This window comes from Balaenoptera physalus, assembly GCF_965194825.1.
Source record: "Balaenoptera physalus genome assembly, chromosome: 14".
NCBI lineage: Eukaryota > Metazoa > Chordata > Mammalia > Artiodactyla > Balaenopteridae > Balaenoptera > Balaenoptera physalus.
The window spans coordinates 57,311,461-57,328,092 of record NC_138893.1 but is presented as its reverse complement, the minus strand read 5'-3'; the positions used below and the strand labels follow the sequence as shown (position 1 = coordinate 57,328,092).

Genomic DNA, 16,632 nt, shown 5'->3' with positions numbered 1-16,632 from the left:
GGCAAGGGAAACAAATGAGGCTCTGGTGGGTGCATGAGCTTGGTTTGACAGATTAAAGCTCTAAGATGCCCCAAATTCACAGCTGATTTCTGCCACAGGAGGTTTTCTGAGATACCACTACATACCAATCAGAATGGCTAAAATGAAAAGAATAAAAAACACCAATGATAGAGAAGTCAGAGGGCAACCCAAACTCTCATACACTGCCGATGGGGATGCGAACTGCCACAACTATTTTCAAAAACTGGCAGTATATACTAAAGCTGACAATATGACCTAACAGTTCATGTATTAGCTATATACCCCAAATAAATGCATTTATATGTTCATAGCAATACTATTCATAATAGCCAAAACTAGAAAAGATCAAATGTCCATCAGCAATGAAAAGGTAAATACACTGTGATATATTCACACAGTGGAATAGTATACAGCAATGAAAATGAATAATCTAGAACAAAGAACAAAAATAAGGATGAATCTCACTAATGTAAGGTTGAGCAAAAGAAGTTAGATGCTAAAGAGTAAATGTTTTTTTCTCCCATTTAAATAAAGTGCAAGAATAAGTAAAATCAAGCTATGCTTTATGTCAGGATGGTGGTTACCCTTGGGGGTAGTGGGTAGTGAACAGAAGAAAACATGAGGGGGGGCTTCCGAGATGCTGACCATGTGCTGGTTATACAGGTATGTTCACAGAGGTATGGTCAGTTTGTGAAAATTCATCAAGCTGAACACTTATGATATATTTCAATTAAAAGTTTTTTAAAATAGAGTTTTTGAAAATATAAAACATAGTAAAATAAAAGAGGAGGGAGATAAATGAATTACTCAAGGCTGTAAAGATCATCCATCAAAGGTCACCCTGGAGGGACTTCCCTGGTGGCACAGTGGTTAAGAATCCACCTGCCGGGCTTCCCTGGTGGTGCAGTGGTTGAGAATCTGCCTGCCAATGCAGGGGACACGGGTTCGAGCCCTGGTCTGGGAAGATCCCACATGCCGCAGAGCAACTAGGCCCGTGAGCCACAACTACTGAGCCTGCGTGTCTAGAGCCTGTGCTCCGCAACAAGAGAAGCCGCGATAGTGAGAGGCCCGCGCACCGTGATGAAGAGTGGCCCCCACTTGCCACAACTAGAGAAAGCCCTCGCACAGAAACGAAGACCCAACACAGCCAAAAATAAAATTAATTAATTAATTAATTAAAATACTTCTTGAAAAAAAAAAAAAAAAAAAAGAATCCACCTGCCAATGCAGGGGACACGGGTTCGAGCCCTGGTCCGGGAAGATCCCACATGCTGCGGGAGCAACTAAGCCCGTGCTCCACAACTACTGAGCCTGCTCTCTACAGCCTGCGAGCCACAACTACTGAGCCTGCGCGCCTAGAGCCCATGCTCCACAACAAGAGAAGCCACCGCAATGAGAAGCCCGAGCACCGCAAGGAAGAGTAGCCCATTCGCCGCAACTAAAGAAAAGGCCACGCACAGCAATGAAGACCCAACACAGCCAAAAATAAATAAATAAAATAAATAATTTACTTTTAAAAAAAAGTCATCCTGGAAATAGTACCACTTAGATGTTGAGAAGTAGCTATCCATATCAAACAGGTGCTAAACTAAGAAGGCTCAGAAGAAATAATAGTCCAATTAACATAATAATTATCTAAACCTTCTCAGGTGTGTCCTGAGACAATTATTTCTGTTGATGTCCTCTTGGCCACAACAACTAGGAGACCCATGTAATAAGCACAGCATGAGTCAACTGAGTCAATAATATGTTAAATCATTTAACAAGTCTTTACTCATTATGTATGATTTGAAGGCTAGCTTTTAGTAATTACTTTAGACCCCAGTTAAGATATAAAGATAAAACTTGACACTCCCAGCAACCAATTAAGAGTGACAAGCAATAAATGTGATCCAAATAAAAGCAAAATAATTAAACTTAAAATAAATAAATTCTCCCATCAATTTTCAACATTTACATTAAACAACAACTTCTAACTCAGGATTTTTTTTTTTAACATCTTTATTGGAGTATAATTGCTTTACAATGGTGTGTTAGTTTCTGCTGTATAAGTGAATCAGCTATATGTATACATATATCCCCATATCCCCTCCCTCTTGTGTCTCCCTCCCACCCTCCCTATCCCACCCCTCTAGGTGGTCACAAAGCACCGAGTTGATCTCCCTGTGCTATGCAGCTGCTTCCCACTAGCTATCTATTTTACATTTGGTAGTATATATATGTCCATGCCGCTCTCTCACTTCGTCCCAGCTTACCCTTCCCTCTCCCGTGTCCTCAAGTCCATTCTCTACGTGTGTCTTTATTCCTGTCCTGCCCCTAGGTTCTTCAGAACCTTTTTTTTTTTTAGATTCCATATATATGTGTTAGCATATGGTATTTGTTTTTCTCTTTTTGACTTACTTCACTCTGTATGACAGACTCTAGGTCCATCCACCTCACTACAAATAACTCAATTTTGTTTCTTTTTATAGCTGAGTAATATTCCATTGTATCTATGTGCCACATCTTCTTTATCCATTCATCAGTCAATGGACACTTAGGTTGCTTCCATGTCCTGGCTATTGTAAATAGAGCTGCAATGAACATTGTGGTACATGACTCTTTTTGAATTATGGTTTTCTCAGGGTGTATGTCCAGTAGTGGGATTGCTGGGTTGTATGGTAGTTCTATCTTTAGTTTTTTAAGGAACCTCCATACTGTTCTCCATAGTGGCTGTATCAATTTACATTCCCACCACTAACCCAGGATTTGAATTAGACAGGTTTTTTCCTTTATTTTAAAACAAAAACAGAATACTATATAAAGTGAACATTTCTTCAAACTCAGAATTAATTTTACACATGGGTCATCTTCCTCATAGATTCTCCATGACCTCAGAAGAGCAACGACAGCTCAAAGATCCCTATCATGGTCTCTAAAGATTAATTCAAATCACAGTCTAGGAAGAGTTACCAATCTGTAAATAATTCTCTCAAGACAGCCCTCCAAGGAAAGCAAACCGCAAACACTCGTGTTCTGTACCGAGTGGTGAATCTCCATGTGAAGGCTCAGTTCCAATGACATGTACACCCTGGTTCTGACAGAAAGAGAATCCTGCCCTCTTCAGATAACGCTGGTTCAGAAAGCTTGACCTGTACTCTGCCTCAGTATGATTCTCCATGCCAGTACTGACTCAGTAACCACTTCCAGACAATGTTCAGTAATTATATACCTTCACCTTTACCAAATGACCCCTATGTTGCTCAGATCCTGGATCCTATTGAACTCTTGGTCAAATGGCTTTGGGGCCTCATCTGGTACTGCCAATCAAGAGTCACATGAAGTGTTCATATGGGTGCACTAAACTGACAGAGGTACCTAAAGTTGCATCAGACTTGGACAGCCTTTACAGCTTTTCTCCTGTACAATAGGTATAAATAAACTTCACCCAGGCAGTGTCTGGTACATAGTAGGCACCCACTAATGGTAACCTTATAATCATCACCATTATTATGTTCCTAGGGTGGTGAGAAGCAAATAGACCACCTCAACAGCCACCATGTTATTACTGGCATTCTTAACATATACTCATGCAAATTCCAGTTGTATATTGTCATCTCCAGGACAGCCTGGTAATAGGATGGTACTTTATAACACTATCGGAAAAACAGGCAAATAATTATCCCTTTATAATCGCTATAGGCAAGCCACTGTTTATAGTCAGTGGTTCTCAACAGAACCACTCGCTTCCCAAGGGGACATTTGGCAATGTGTCACAAATGAATTGTCACAACTGAAAGGTACAACTGGCAACTAGCGAGTGGAAGCCAGGGATGCTGCTAAGCATCCTACAATGCACAGGATAAAGTTCATGACAAAATTATCCGGCCCGAAATGTCAACAGTGCTCAGGCTGAAAGACCCTAGTTTATAGTTCTGACTTCATCATCCAAAAATAATGGATAACTGCAACCAATTTAATCCACTTAAAATAAAACCAGGAGATAGACTCATCAAAACACAGAAGGCTGTTATCTATTAAACGCCCACCTATTTATTTTTATTTTTTAAAATTTATTTATTTTTGGCTGCATTCATTGTGTCTTTGTTGCTGTGCGCGGGCTTTCTCTAGTTGCGGCGAGCGGGGCTACTCTTCCTTGCGGTGCGTGTGCTTCTCATTTGATGGCTTCTCTTGTTGCAGAGCATGGGCTCTAGGCACGGGCCTCAGTAGTTGTGGCATGAGGGCTCAGTAGCTGTGGCTCACGGGCTCTGGAGCGCAGGCTCAATAGTTGTGGCGCACAGGCTTAGTTGCTCCGCGGCATGTGGGATCTTCCCGGACCAGGGCTCGAACCCGTGTCCCCTGCATTGGCAGGCGGATTCTTAACCGCTGCGCCACCAGGGAAGTCCTACCTATTTATTTTTAAACATTTGAACCAGAAAAGGCTTAAATGAAGAGAGGGGGAAAACTGATAATGAAGGAGAAAGAGAGAGGTTTGTAGAAACCTTGTCCTTGAGTAAGCAATCTAGTACACAAGTAAAGGGATCTGCCTTAGAAGGAGCACAGCCAGGGTACTGGGACAGACTCTTACTGAATGCTCAGTCAGTATTTTACACAGCATAAACTCTTCGTAGGGATTATACCTTCAACAAACCCCTTAGGTAGATCCTATTATTCCTGTTTTTCCTGGATGGGGAAATTAAACCTCATAAAGTTATTTGGCTAGGGCCGCACAAGCATTAAATAAAAGGACTAAGATTTAAACCCAAGTCTTTATACACCAAAGCACCATGCTCTTCTTAATCACTCCATCAAGTTAAAAAGCTTATCTTATGTACAGAGACTAAATCCCTGGAAGGATACTCGCAGAAATGTTCAGTATGGTTATCTATGGATAGTAAACTATTAGGTGGTCTTTATTCTTTGTACTTTTCAGGTCAGTACAGAAAGAATCTTTTAAAAGATAAAAGTTAATGGACTTGAACTTGAACATACTAGTCTCTGCTTAGTAAATTTATAAGCCCAAAGTGAATTTTTTGTTACTGTTGTTAACTTGCATCAGCAACATCACAATACATCAAGCTGATTAATAAAGAAAAAACCTGAGCTCCATTTCCATTCACTGTTGCTGCTGACAACTTGGTTCCCTTAAGAAACTAGTTTGTTGGCTCACAACTTGGGCAATTTCCAAACAAATTTTTTTGAACCGTTTGTGATGTGAGGTAAAAGCTTTAAGCAGACAATGGAACAGAACCCACAGCCTAATTCCGGAACCTACTTTCTCAATTGCTGACCTAATGTGGTTTGGCCCAATGTTGCTGTCAATTTTAGGATTCATTTTGTTACTTTCTACAAATAGGATAAGAATTTTAAGTAGTTTTGTAGGTAAGAGCCTAGATTCTGACGACTTTTTTTTTTTAATTGCAGATGCTATTCTATTTAGATAGACTTTAAAAAAACTTACCCCTCAAGCCCCATCTAGGTGGCTGCCTACAGCTTTGAAATTACACCCCTGTTGTTGCATCCAAAAATAAAATACATAACACTTTCTTCTCCTCTTCATAGCAATGGTGGCATTGTTACTGTTATTAGTCCACATTTATTGAACACTTAACTATATGATGGAGACATACACATTACATGCATTTCCTCATTTCATTCTCACCACAAACTTGTAAGGTAGATACTATTATTGTCCCCATTTTGCTGATGAGGGAAAAGGCTTGAACAGGGCAGTAACGATTACCAGGCCACATGAGGTGAATGACAGAGTCCAGGTGTTGTGGCTCCAGGATCCCAATAGCAATGCGAGCCAAAGAATAATTATCTACATTCTCGTCTAGTCCCAAAAGGATCTGTATCAGGATGGACTCTTCCACAATACTATGACCAATCCATAAAAGCAACGTTCAAGTATCCAAGACTATTAGGTAAAAGAGCAAACCCACTTTGTGTTGCCTCAGCAGGCAAAACTAAGTTTAATGGTGGAAGGTGGAAGGAGAGCTACTGATGCTTATGTAACCGACGAACAGTTAGAATAGTCTTCACTGACTAGGTCGTGTCAGAAGCACCTGACTACCTAGTATTAAAGTAGAGGCTTGAATACTATTCATAATGTGATTCCCAAACTATTTTTTTTAAAAAGAAAATATGCTTCCCTCTACTGAAATCTTATAGAAGTGCAAATCATAAAACTCAACTACTCTGGTTCAAGAGGAGCAGAGGAAGTCAGAGTCCCCACCTCACCATCTCAGGGCCCCTCGGGGCAGTGATACTGTCAAGCATTCCCAAGACTCTGACAGTACAGTTCAAAAGTTAATACAGAATCCCAACATGGATGAATCTTGAAGACGTTATGTTAAGTGAAGTAAACTAGTCACAAAAGGACAAAGACTGTTTGATTCCACTTATATGTGATATCTAGAGTAGTCAAATTCAGAGACAGAAAGTAGAATGGTAGTTGCCAGGGGCTGAGGGGAACGGGGAATAGGAAGTTACTGTTTGCCGGATACAGAGTTTCAGTTTGGGAAAATGAAAAAGTTCTGGAGGTGGATGGTGGTGATGGTTGCGCAACAATGTAATCACACTGATGTGATACAGTTAGTGCCACTGAACTGTACACTTAAAAATGGCTAAAATGGTAAACCTTATGTATATTTCACAATTAAAAACAATAAAAAACCATTAAAATCAGTCAGGATGTTAGTGTGCAAAATAAAATAAAAATACTAACAAAAGAAACGAATTGTATTAGAAATGAACATAATCATACTGAAGAGGGTGGGAAAGAAATGAACTAACTTGAGACTTCCCTGGTGGCGCAGTGGTTAAGAATCCAACTGCCAATGCAGGGGACACGGATTCGAGCCCTGGTCCAGGAAGATCCCACATGCCATGGAGCAACAGCCCGTGCGCCACAACTACTGAGCCTGCGCTCTAGAGCTCGAGAGCCATAACTACTGAGCCCGCGTGATGCAACTACTGAGGCCCGCACGCCTAGAGCCTGTGCTCCGCAACAAGAGAAGCCACCACAATGAGAAGCCCGCGCACCGCAATGAAGAGTAGCCCACGCTCGCTGCAGCTAGAGAAAGCCCGCATGCAGCAACGAAGACCCACTGCAGCCAAAAATAAATAAAGTAATTTAAAAAAAAGACAGAAATGAACTAACTTTAACTGGAAAATAGTATTTTGACTGGATACAATAAAGACAGAAAGAACTGTACATAAATGTTATGATATAGTTATCAAAAGTGTTTCTTACAGAGGTGTGGGCTAGCAATTATGAAAGCACTTTATATGTATACCAGAACTGATCAAATAAGTAAATAAACTGTAGATAATGAAATCCAGTGTAGTTGTTGTTAGAGGAAGAAACTATAAATAGGGAAAAAGAAAAGACTAAAATAAGCTTTGTAATACTAAATTGGAATCAGAGATATCAATACAAACTCATGATTTGGAATATATCTATCCAGATTTAGAAACATAAATATGTTTATGTGTGGGGGTAGCTAGACTATCCACTAAACGCAATGACACCTCAGTGACAGTAAGTACATCTAGTGTCCAGACTGTGATCCCTAAACATCATTTTCCAATAAAAAGAACCAAGCAGTTGATTTCAGGGCTAGGGCAAAGAAAATACGAAATGAGTCTGAAACACCTTATAGTGCCAGAAGTAAAGAAGTTCTCTAAAAAAGATGGGGGCTTATTGAAAGTACACAGGAGCCAACCCAAATGCGTTCCTAATGGCCAAAGCTAGAACAATTTGTTCAACACATAAATAATGATAGCAATGAATTTTAACCCATAGAGTAAAATAAATATCTGTGAATCCATACGGAAAGAAATAAGTAAATAAGTAAACAAATGAGGGAGAAAAACAGTTCTCCCTCACAGAATTTCAATTAATAAATAAAGAGGGAAATAATCATCATTTAGTGCAGTACTAACTGTTGCAGAGATCTACTGGTGGATGCTAAAAAGTAAGGTAAAAAAGGATTTGCACAGTCGCAAAGTATCTCCTACAAGATATCTAGCAACTACAAAGGTAAAGATATTAATTTCTTGTTCTTGATAATTATACAATGATTAAGTATAGGGGAAGTGTATTATTTCTGCAACTTTTCTGTAAGTCTAACATTAGTTCAAAATAAAAAGCTTTTTAAAAAATTAAAAATACATCTGTATCCAGACCCTCTGTCCCCAACAACAACAACAAAAAGTTGGGCTTCCCTGGTGGCGCAGTGGTTGAGAATCTGCCTGCCAATGCAAGGGACATGGGTTCGAGCCCTGGTCTGGGAAGATCCCACATGCCGCGGAGCAATTAGGCCCGTGAGCCACAACTACTGAGCCTGCGCGTCTGGAGCTTGTGCTCTGCAACAAGAGAGGCCGTGACAGTGAGAGGCCCGTGCACCGTGATGAAGAGTGGCCCCCGCTCTCCGCAACTGGAGAAAGCCCTTGCACAGAAACGAAAACCCAACACAGCCAAAAAAAAAAAAAAAAAAAAGTTAATGCATTGGGATGTCTACACTACATTACAGAAGATGTTAAGAGCCAGGATTCTATGCTACTAGAAGGCCAAAGGTAGAAAAAAACAAAACTAAATTAAACTAAATGTTTATCAAAGGCTTTCCTAAGAATATGGGCACATACGTTTTTCGTTTTTCTTCTCCCGTATCCCAGGACCATCAAGCAAAAGTTCTCAGTACTGGGCATTTAAAGCACTTGTTTTATTTTTATTACTTTTATTTTATAATTACTCATATAATAAAAGAAACAAAGTTATCCATGCTACTTGTATATAGTTTTTTTTAAGTATGAGGAAATACAAACTACCTAGATTCCACCATCTAAAGATAAACACATTTTTAATGTGTCTCCTTCTAGAAAATGTGCTTATATACTTTTCCCATATAAATGGTTACAAATTTAAGTCCAACAACCCACTCTGCACCTACGACTTCCTATTCAAACACCACCTGTTTTACAGCCACCAACCAGAAAACCCCTAGGAAAAAAGACAAGACAGTGTTGTTTTTGAGGACATGGTTACCCAACCCTTTTCCATCACTTTCTATTCCCTGAATTTTACAGACAACATACAAAGTTAGGCCTTGTACTCGGCTCTATTTACAAACTTTAGGGTATTTAAAATAAAGGCTAATGCAAATTTCAAAATATCCCCATTCCTGAGTGGGGTGAGGAGAGTAGAATTGCTCTTGGTGGCCCAGCATGGTAGTTGAGGCCCAAGCAGGGTTAAGGAGGCATGCATACTTTTGAGAAAACAGCCTCAAGCGGGGTGTCAAAGCTCTCACAGAATAAAAAGGGCAACCACTCCTGGGACAGCCCAACACAGGGCGACAGTGCCCAGGAAGCACCTCAAAGGGAAGGGGGCAGCGGCAATGATGAGATGTTGGTTACATCTGCGGGATGGATTAAATAAGTGTATTTAATAAGAATAATAAGAACCAGGGTCCTCACTATCAGGGCAAAGAATTACAAACACGGAAAGGAAAAAAGCTAAAATGAACTTTGTAGTCTTTGATTGGAATTGGAGGTTATCTGTATGGCTCATGGTTTTCAATATACACATATAGACAGACAGGAAATAAATACAGATGTTAACATGGGTCTGTGTACAGAATATCTGTCTATATCTATGTATCTGTATCTATATCAAATACCTATTTATGTATATACATGTATCTCTGGCTCTGTCTAATAAGAGGGCCTGGAAGCAGCTATCTTCCTCCTCTTCCTCCCCAAACAGCAGATGAGTACATTTAGCACCTAGAACTTGGTTTCTAAATTTTATTCTCCACTAAAAGGAACCAGGGTTCCTTGGGGAAATGGTTGATTCCAGGACTGGGACAGGGAAATGAGACAATGAGCCTGGTATATCTCATTGTGCCAAAAAATACAAAAATACCAAAAGAAAGATGGATGTTAAATGGATACAGGAGCCAGCTTGAAAGGGTCCCCACTGCCCATGTGTGGGACAATCTGAGCATCAGATTAAATCACAACAGTAGCAGAGTAAAACTCTTTAAGTAAAACAGGACAACACAAGTCTATACTGATATAAATAAATAAAATGAATAAGTTGAAAGTTTGATAAGGAACATTATAGTTACATAGTTTTAAAGTATCTCCCCTGAAGATATTTATAGCAAAGGGAAAAGAGTAATTTTACAGTGGAGAAGCCTGGGAGGAACTATCTTAAAGTGATCAAAGTAAATATAGCCAATAAAGGACAAAACTGAGTGTCAACTGATAGGATGCAATGAAAACATACACTGCATCAATTTTGTGATATTTCTGCCAAAGCTGGGTAACCTGAATTCGATCATGAGGAATAATCAGAAAAACCCAAATTAGGGACATTCTAAAAGTAACCGGTCTGTAAATTCTAAAAGAGTCAAGGTCATGAAATGCTTTGGCTGTAGAACTTCCCTTCTGAAGAGACTAAAGAGACACGACAACTAAAGACGACGCTAATTCTGAAATGAATCCTTTCATTAAGGTATCCTTCAGTAAAGGATAAAACTGGACAACTGGTGACATCTGAATGGGATCTGAGATTTAAATGGCAGTGATGAATCGATGATAATTTTCTGATTTTAACGATCATATTGCGGTTATATAGGAGAATGTCCTTGTTTACAGGAAATCACAGTAAAGAATTAGGTGGTGACAGGGCATCAAATTGGCAGCTTACTGTCAAATGGTTCAGGAAAAAACTTTAATATATTTGCAATATTTTCAATGCCAAGTATGAGGCTGTTTTTAAAATACATCTTTTTTTTAAAAATTAATTTATTTATTTTTAGCTGCATTGGGTCTTCGTTGCTGTGAGTGGGCTTTCTCTCTAGTTGCGGTGAGCGGGGGCTACTCTTCCTTGTGGCGCGTGGGCTTCTCATTGCAGTGGCTTCTCTTGTTGCAGCGCACGTGCTCTAGGTGCGCGGGCTTCAGTAGCTGTGGCATGTGGGCTCTAGAGCGCAGGCTCAGTAGTTGTGGCGCACGGGCTTAGCTGCTCCACGGCATGTGGGATCTTCCCAGACCAGGGCTCGAACCCGTGTCCCCTGCATTGGCAGGCGGATTCGTAACCACTGTGCCACCAGGGAAGCCCAAAATACATCTCTTCATACCTATTCATAATGAAGTCAAAAAACTAGGAACAAAAGGGAACTTCCTCAACCTGATAAAGGGTGTCTATGAAAGAGCCACAGCTGGCAACATAATTAAAGGTGAAAGACTGTTTTCACCCTAAGATCAAGAACAAGACAAGATGTCCACTCTTGCCATTTCTATTCAACACTGTAGTTGAAGGTTCTAGCCAGGCCAATTCCGCAAGAAAATGAAATAAAAGGAATCCGAATTGGAAAGGAAGAAGTAAAGCTAGCTCTTTTCACAGAAGACATAATCTTGTATATAGAAAACAAAAAATCAACAGTACTTCTCTATAATAGCAATGAACAAACTAAAATTGAAATAAGAAAACAAGTCCATTTACAATAGCATCAAAAAATGAAACAGAAATAAATTTAACAAGGAAGTAGAAAACGTATACAGTGAAAACTGCAAAACTCTGTTGTAAGTAATTAAAGAAGATCTAAATAAATGGAAAGAACTCCATATTCATGGATTAGAAGATTTAATATCTTTAAGATAGCAATACTCCCCACATAGATCAAAATCCCATCTGGTTGCTTCTTTGCAGATATTGACAAGCTCATCCTAAAATTTGTATGGAAATGCAAGGGACCCAGGATAGTCAAAACAATCTTGAAAAATAAGAACGAAGATGGAGGACTCACACTTCCTGACTTCAAAACTTACAATAAAGCTATAGTAATCAAAGTAGTGTGGTCTGGATAAGGACAGACTTACATATTAATAGAATAGATTGAAACCCTCACCCTTACAATCAACTGATTTCTGACATGGATACCAAAACAATTCAATGGGGGAAAGAATAGTCTTTCCAACAAATGGTGCTGGGACAATCAGACATCCACATGCAAAAAGATGAAGCTGGACACCATATACAAAAATTAACTCAAAACAGATCAAAGACCTAAATGTAAAAACTAAAACAATAAAACTCTTAGAAGGAAACATAAGGGTAAATCTTTATGACCTTGGATTAGGCAGTGGTTTCTTAGGTATGACCTCAAAAGCGTAAGCAGTTTAAAAAATGATAAATTAAACTTGATCCAAATTTAAAACTTTGTGCTTCACGGACTTCCCTGGTGGTCCAGTGTTAAATAATCTGCATTCCAATGCAGGGGACGAGGGTTCGATCCCTGGTCAGGGCACTAAGATCCCCCATGCCATGGGGCAACAAAGCCCGCGTGCCACATCTACTGAGCCTGCGCACCTCAACTAGAGAGCCCATGTGCTGCAAACTATAGAGCCCACGTGCTCTGGAGCCCGCACGCCACAACTAGAGAGAGAAAACCCGCACACCACAACTAGAGAGAAGCCTGCGTGCCGCAACAAAGATCCTGCGTGCCACAACTAAGACCCGACGCAGCCAAAACTAAAAAATATATAAGTAAAACTTTGATTCTTCAGTACATGCAAATCAATCAACGTGTGATACATCATATTAACAAACTGAAGAATAAAAAACCATATGATCATCTCAATAGATGCAGAAAAAGCTTTTGACAAAATTCAACACCCATTTATGATAAAACTCTCCAGAAAGTGGGCATAGAGGGAACCTACCTCAACATAATAAAGGCCATATACAACAAACCCACAGCAAACATCATTCTCAATGGTGAAAAACTGAAAGCATTTCCTCTAAGATCAGGAACAAGACAAGGATATCCACTCTCACCACTATTATTCAACATAGTTTTGGAAGTCCCAGCCACGGCAATCAGAGAAGAAAAAGAAATAAAAGAAATCCAAATTGGAAAAGAAGAAGTAACACTGTCACTGTTTACAGATGACATGATACTATACATAGAGAATTCTAAAGATGCCAGCAGGAAACTACTAGAGCTAATCAATCAATCTGGTAAAGTTGTAGGATACAAAATTAATGCACAGAAATCTCTGGCATTCCTATAAAAATGAAAGATCAGAAAGAGAAATTAAGGAAACATTCACCACTGCAACAAAAAGAATAAAATACCTAGGAATAAAACCTACCCAAGGAGGTAAAAGACCTGTACTCAGAAAACTATAAGACACTGATGAAAGAAATCAAAGATGACACAAACAGATGGAGAGATATACCATGTCCTTGGACTGGAAGAATCAATATTGTGAAAATGACTATACTACCCAAAGCCATTTACAGATGCAATGCAATCCCTATCAAATTACCAATGGTATTTTTTATAGAACTAGAACCAAAAATCTTAAAATTTGTATGGAGACACAAAAGACCTCGAATAGTCAAAGCAATCTTGAGGGAAAAAAACGGAGCTGGAGGAATCAGACTCCCTGACTTCAGACTATACTACAAAGCTACAGTAATCAAGACAATATGGTACTGGCACAAAAACAGAAATATAGATCAATGGAACAGGATAGAAAGCCCAGAGACAAACCCACGCACCTATGGCCAACTAATCTATGACAAAGGAGGCAAGGATATACAATGGAGAAAAGACAGTCTCTTCAATAAGTGGTGCTGGGAAAACTGGACAGCTACATGTAAAAGAATGAAATTAGAACACTTCCTAACACCATACACAAAAATAAACTCAAAATGGATTAGAGACCTAAATATAAGACTGGACACTATAAAACTCTTAGAGGAAAACATAGGAAGAACACTCTTTGACATAAATCACAGCAAGATCTTTTTTGACCCACCTCCTAGAGTAACGGAAATAAGAACAAAAATAAACAAATGGGACCTAATGAAACTTAAAAGCTTTTGCACAGCAAGGAAACTATAAACAAGACGAAAAGACAACCCTCAGAATGGGAGAAAATATTTGCAAATGAATCGACAGAGAAAGGATTAGTCTCCAAAGTATATAAACAGCTCATGCAGCTCAATATTAAAAAAAAAAAAACCCAATCAAAAAATGGTCAGAAGACCTAAATAGACATTTCTCCAAAGTAGACATAAGATGGCCAAGAGGCACATGAAAAGCTGCTCAACATCACTAATTATTAGAGAAATGCAAATCAAAAGTACAATGAGGTATCACTTCACACCGGTTAGAATGGGCATCATCAGAAGATCTACAAACAACAAATGCTGGAGAGGGTGTGGAGAAAAGGGAACCCTCTTGCACTGTCAGTGAGAATGTAAATTGATACAGCCTCTATGGGGAACAGTATGTAGGTTCCTTAAAAAACTAAAAATAGAATTACCATATGACCCAGCAATCCCACTACTGGGCATATACCCAGAGAAAACCATAATTCAAAAAGACACATGCACCCCAATGTTCACTGCAGCACTATTTACAATAGCCAGGACATGGAAGCTACCTAAATGCCCATCGACAGACAGAATGGATAAAGAAGATGTGGTACATATATACAATGGAATATTACTCAGCCATAAAAAGGAACTAAATTGAGTCATTTGTAGAGACGTGGATGGACCTAGAGACTGTCATACAGAGTGAAGTCAGTCAGAAAGAGAAAAACAAATATCGCATATTAACGCATATATGTGGAATCTAGAAAAATGGTACAGATGAACCAGTTTGCAAGGTAGAAATAGACACAGATGCAGAGAACAAACGTATGAACACCAAGGGGGGAAAGTGGTGGGTGGTGGGGTGGTGGTGGGATGAATTGGGAGATTGGGATTGACATGTATACAATGATGTTTATAAAATGGATGACTAATAAGAACCTGCTATATAAAAAGTAAATAAAATTAAAAAAAAAAAAAAGACCTCCCCCTACTCGACCCCAGACAAATGGGAAGGATGGATTTCTCATGTTCATAGTGCTGAGGGGACTCAAAGGGTCACACTGTGCGGCTCTTGATCTCAAGAAGCGTACAATCCACTATGTGCCAGGCACAGTGCCAGGCACTATGGATAGATACAGTAAGGCAGGGAGGGGGCTCATGGTCCAGATGGTAACATAAATATCAATTCAAGAGATATCACTAGGTAGTGAATAATGGCGGCCAAAAGAATGAAAGAGATTGAGTTTTCAATCCATGGTCCTTGACTCATTGGTGGATCATGAAAGCAAACTTAGTGAGTGGTGGATGTGATCAGCATCTTTTTTTTAAACATTAGAATAGAATGAAAAATAATGAAGCTTATGGCACATATTTCAAATACTGCTTTGTGAAACTTTTCTTTTTCAGTTATATATCAAGCTGCATGTGTTTCAGTCATGATATAAAATATATTTATTACTGTGGATTACAGACATAAAGTTGAAAACAACTGACTTCACAGGAAAGAGTGATCAATGTACTTATGAGTAGCCAGGGAAAAATACCCCAGAAATACAGGACCCACCACTGAGTAGGTGCTCCAAAAATGTTTTGGCTGTGCATGCTATAGGACTTTAAGGGAAGGCAAATAAAGCAAACTCAAAGGCCCTAACAAGCGAGGGGAAATTCATGGGATCAAATGTGGAGGCCGCTCAGGCAATGTATCTTGTATCTGGGATCCGTCCACTTTGCTCCAAGGCCATTGCTGCCATTCTAATGCAGGTCCCTGTCATCTCTGGTCTGGACTCTGACAAAGGCCTCTGAACTGGTATTCCTTCTCCTCTAGCCCTCTGTACCAGGAAGTAGTGTGTTCAGCTGTAACAGGAATCCCTACCTCAGTGGTTTAAATAAGTAGGGATTTATTATTCACATGTAACAAAAAGTCTGGATGTAGACTGACCAGAGCTTATATAGCAGCTCAAGGGTGTGATCTGAAAACCAAGCTCTTCCTATCTGCCTGCTCTATATCCTTAGCATGAAACCTTCATCCTCATGGTTTCAAGATGACTGCTGTACCTCCAAGCATTGTATCCTTTTCCCAGATAGGAAGAAGAAAGAGTGTAGGATAAAAGAACATACCTTTTTTCAGTAAAACAACAGCCTCCCCTGAGACTATTGAAGTCCGCTCAGTAGACCTCCAAATTATATCTCATTAGCCACTTATACTGTCACATGGCCTCCCAAGAGGTTCCTTGTGCCAAGGGAACCAGTTTGCATTTTTGACTGAACACACTGAAGCCTTGACCAAAAAACAGGGTTTTGTTAGTAAAAAGAAATGATGTCTAGAAGCATCGGCTACATCCCCTTTAACATAGCCCTTGCTTCTAATCTTTCGATGGTTTTCCATTGCTCTTAAGAGCCAATCTGAAATCCTTAATGTTGCTTTATGGACTGAATTATGCTCCTCCCCCCCCAATTCATAAGTTCATATGACTAAAAGATAAACTAAGGCATATTAAAGATTTTAAGAGTTTATTTGAGCAAAAATCAATTAGAACTGGGCAGCAGCCAATGCAGCAGATAGAAAGGAGCTCCAATTATACAAGGCAAAAAAGCGGGTTGGTTATTGTAAGGTCACTTTCCTTTAGGGGATGACAGAGGTCTCTCGGGCAGATTATCTAACTAGTGCAGATCAGACAATTCCTGATTGACTGGTTTAAGATTCCATTTCTGGGAGAGCCAAAACTGTAATT

The 16,632-nt window shown here is 39.5% G+C and overlaps 1 protein-coding gene across 4 annotated transcripts in view; it reads right to left on the bottom strand.

Moving 5' to 3' along the window:
- The window catches only part of IDE (insulin degrading enzyme), a 110,377-nt gene that overhangs the window by 79,962 nt on the left and 13,783 nt on the right, over nt 1-16,632 (bottom strand). The window lies entirely within an intron of this gene.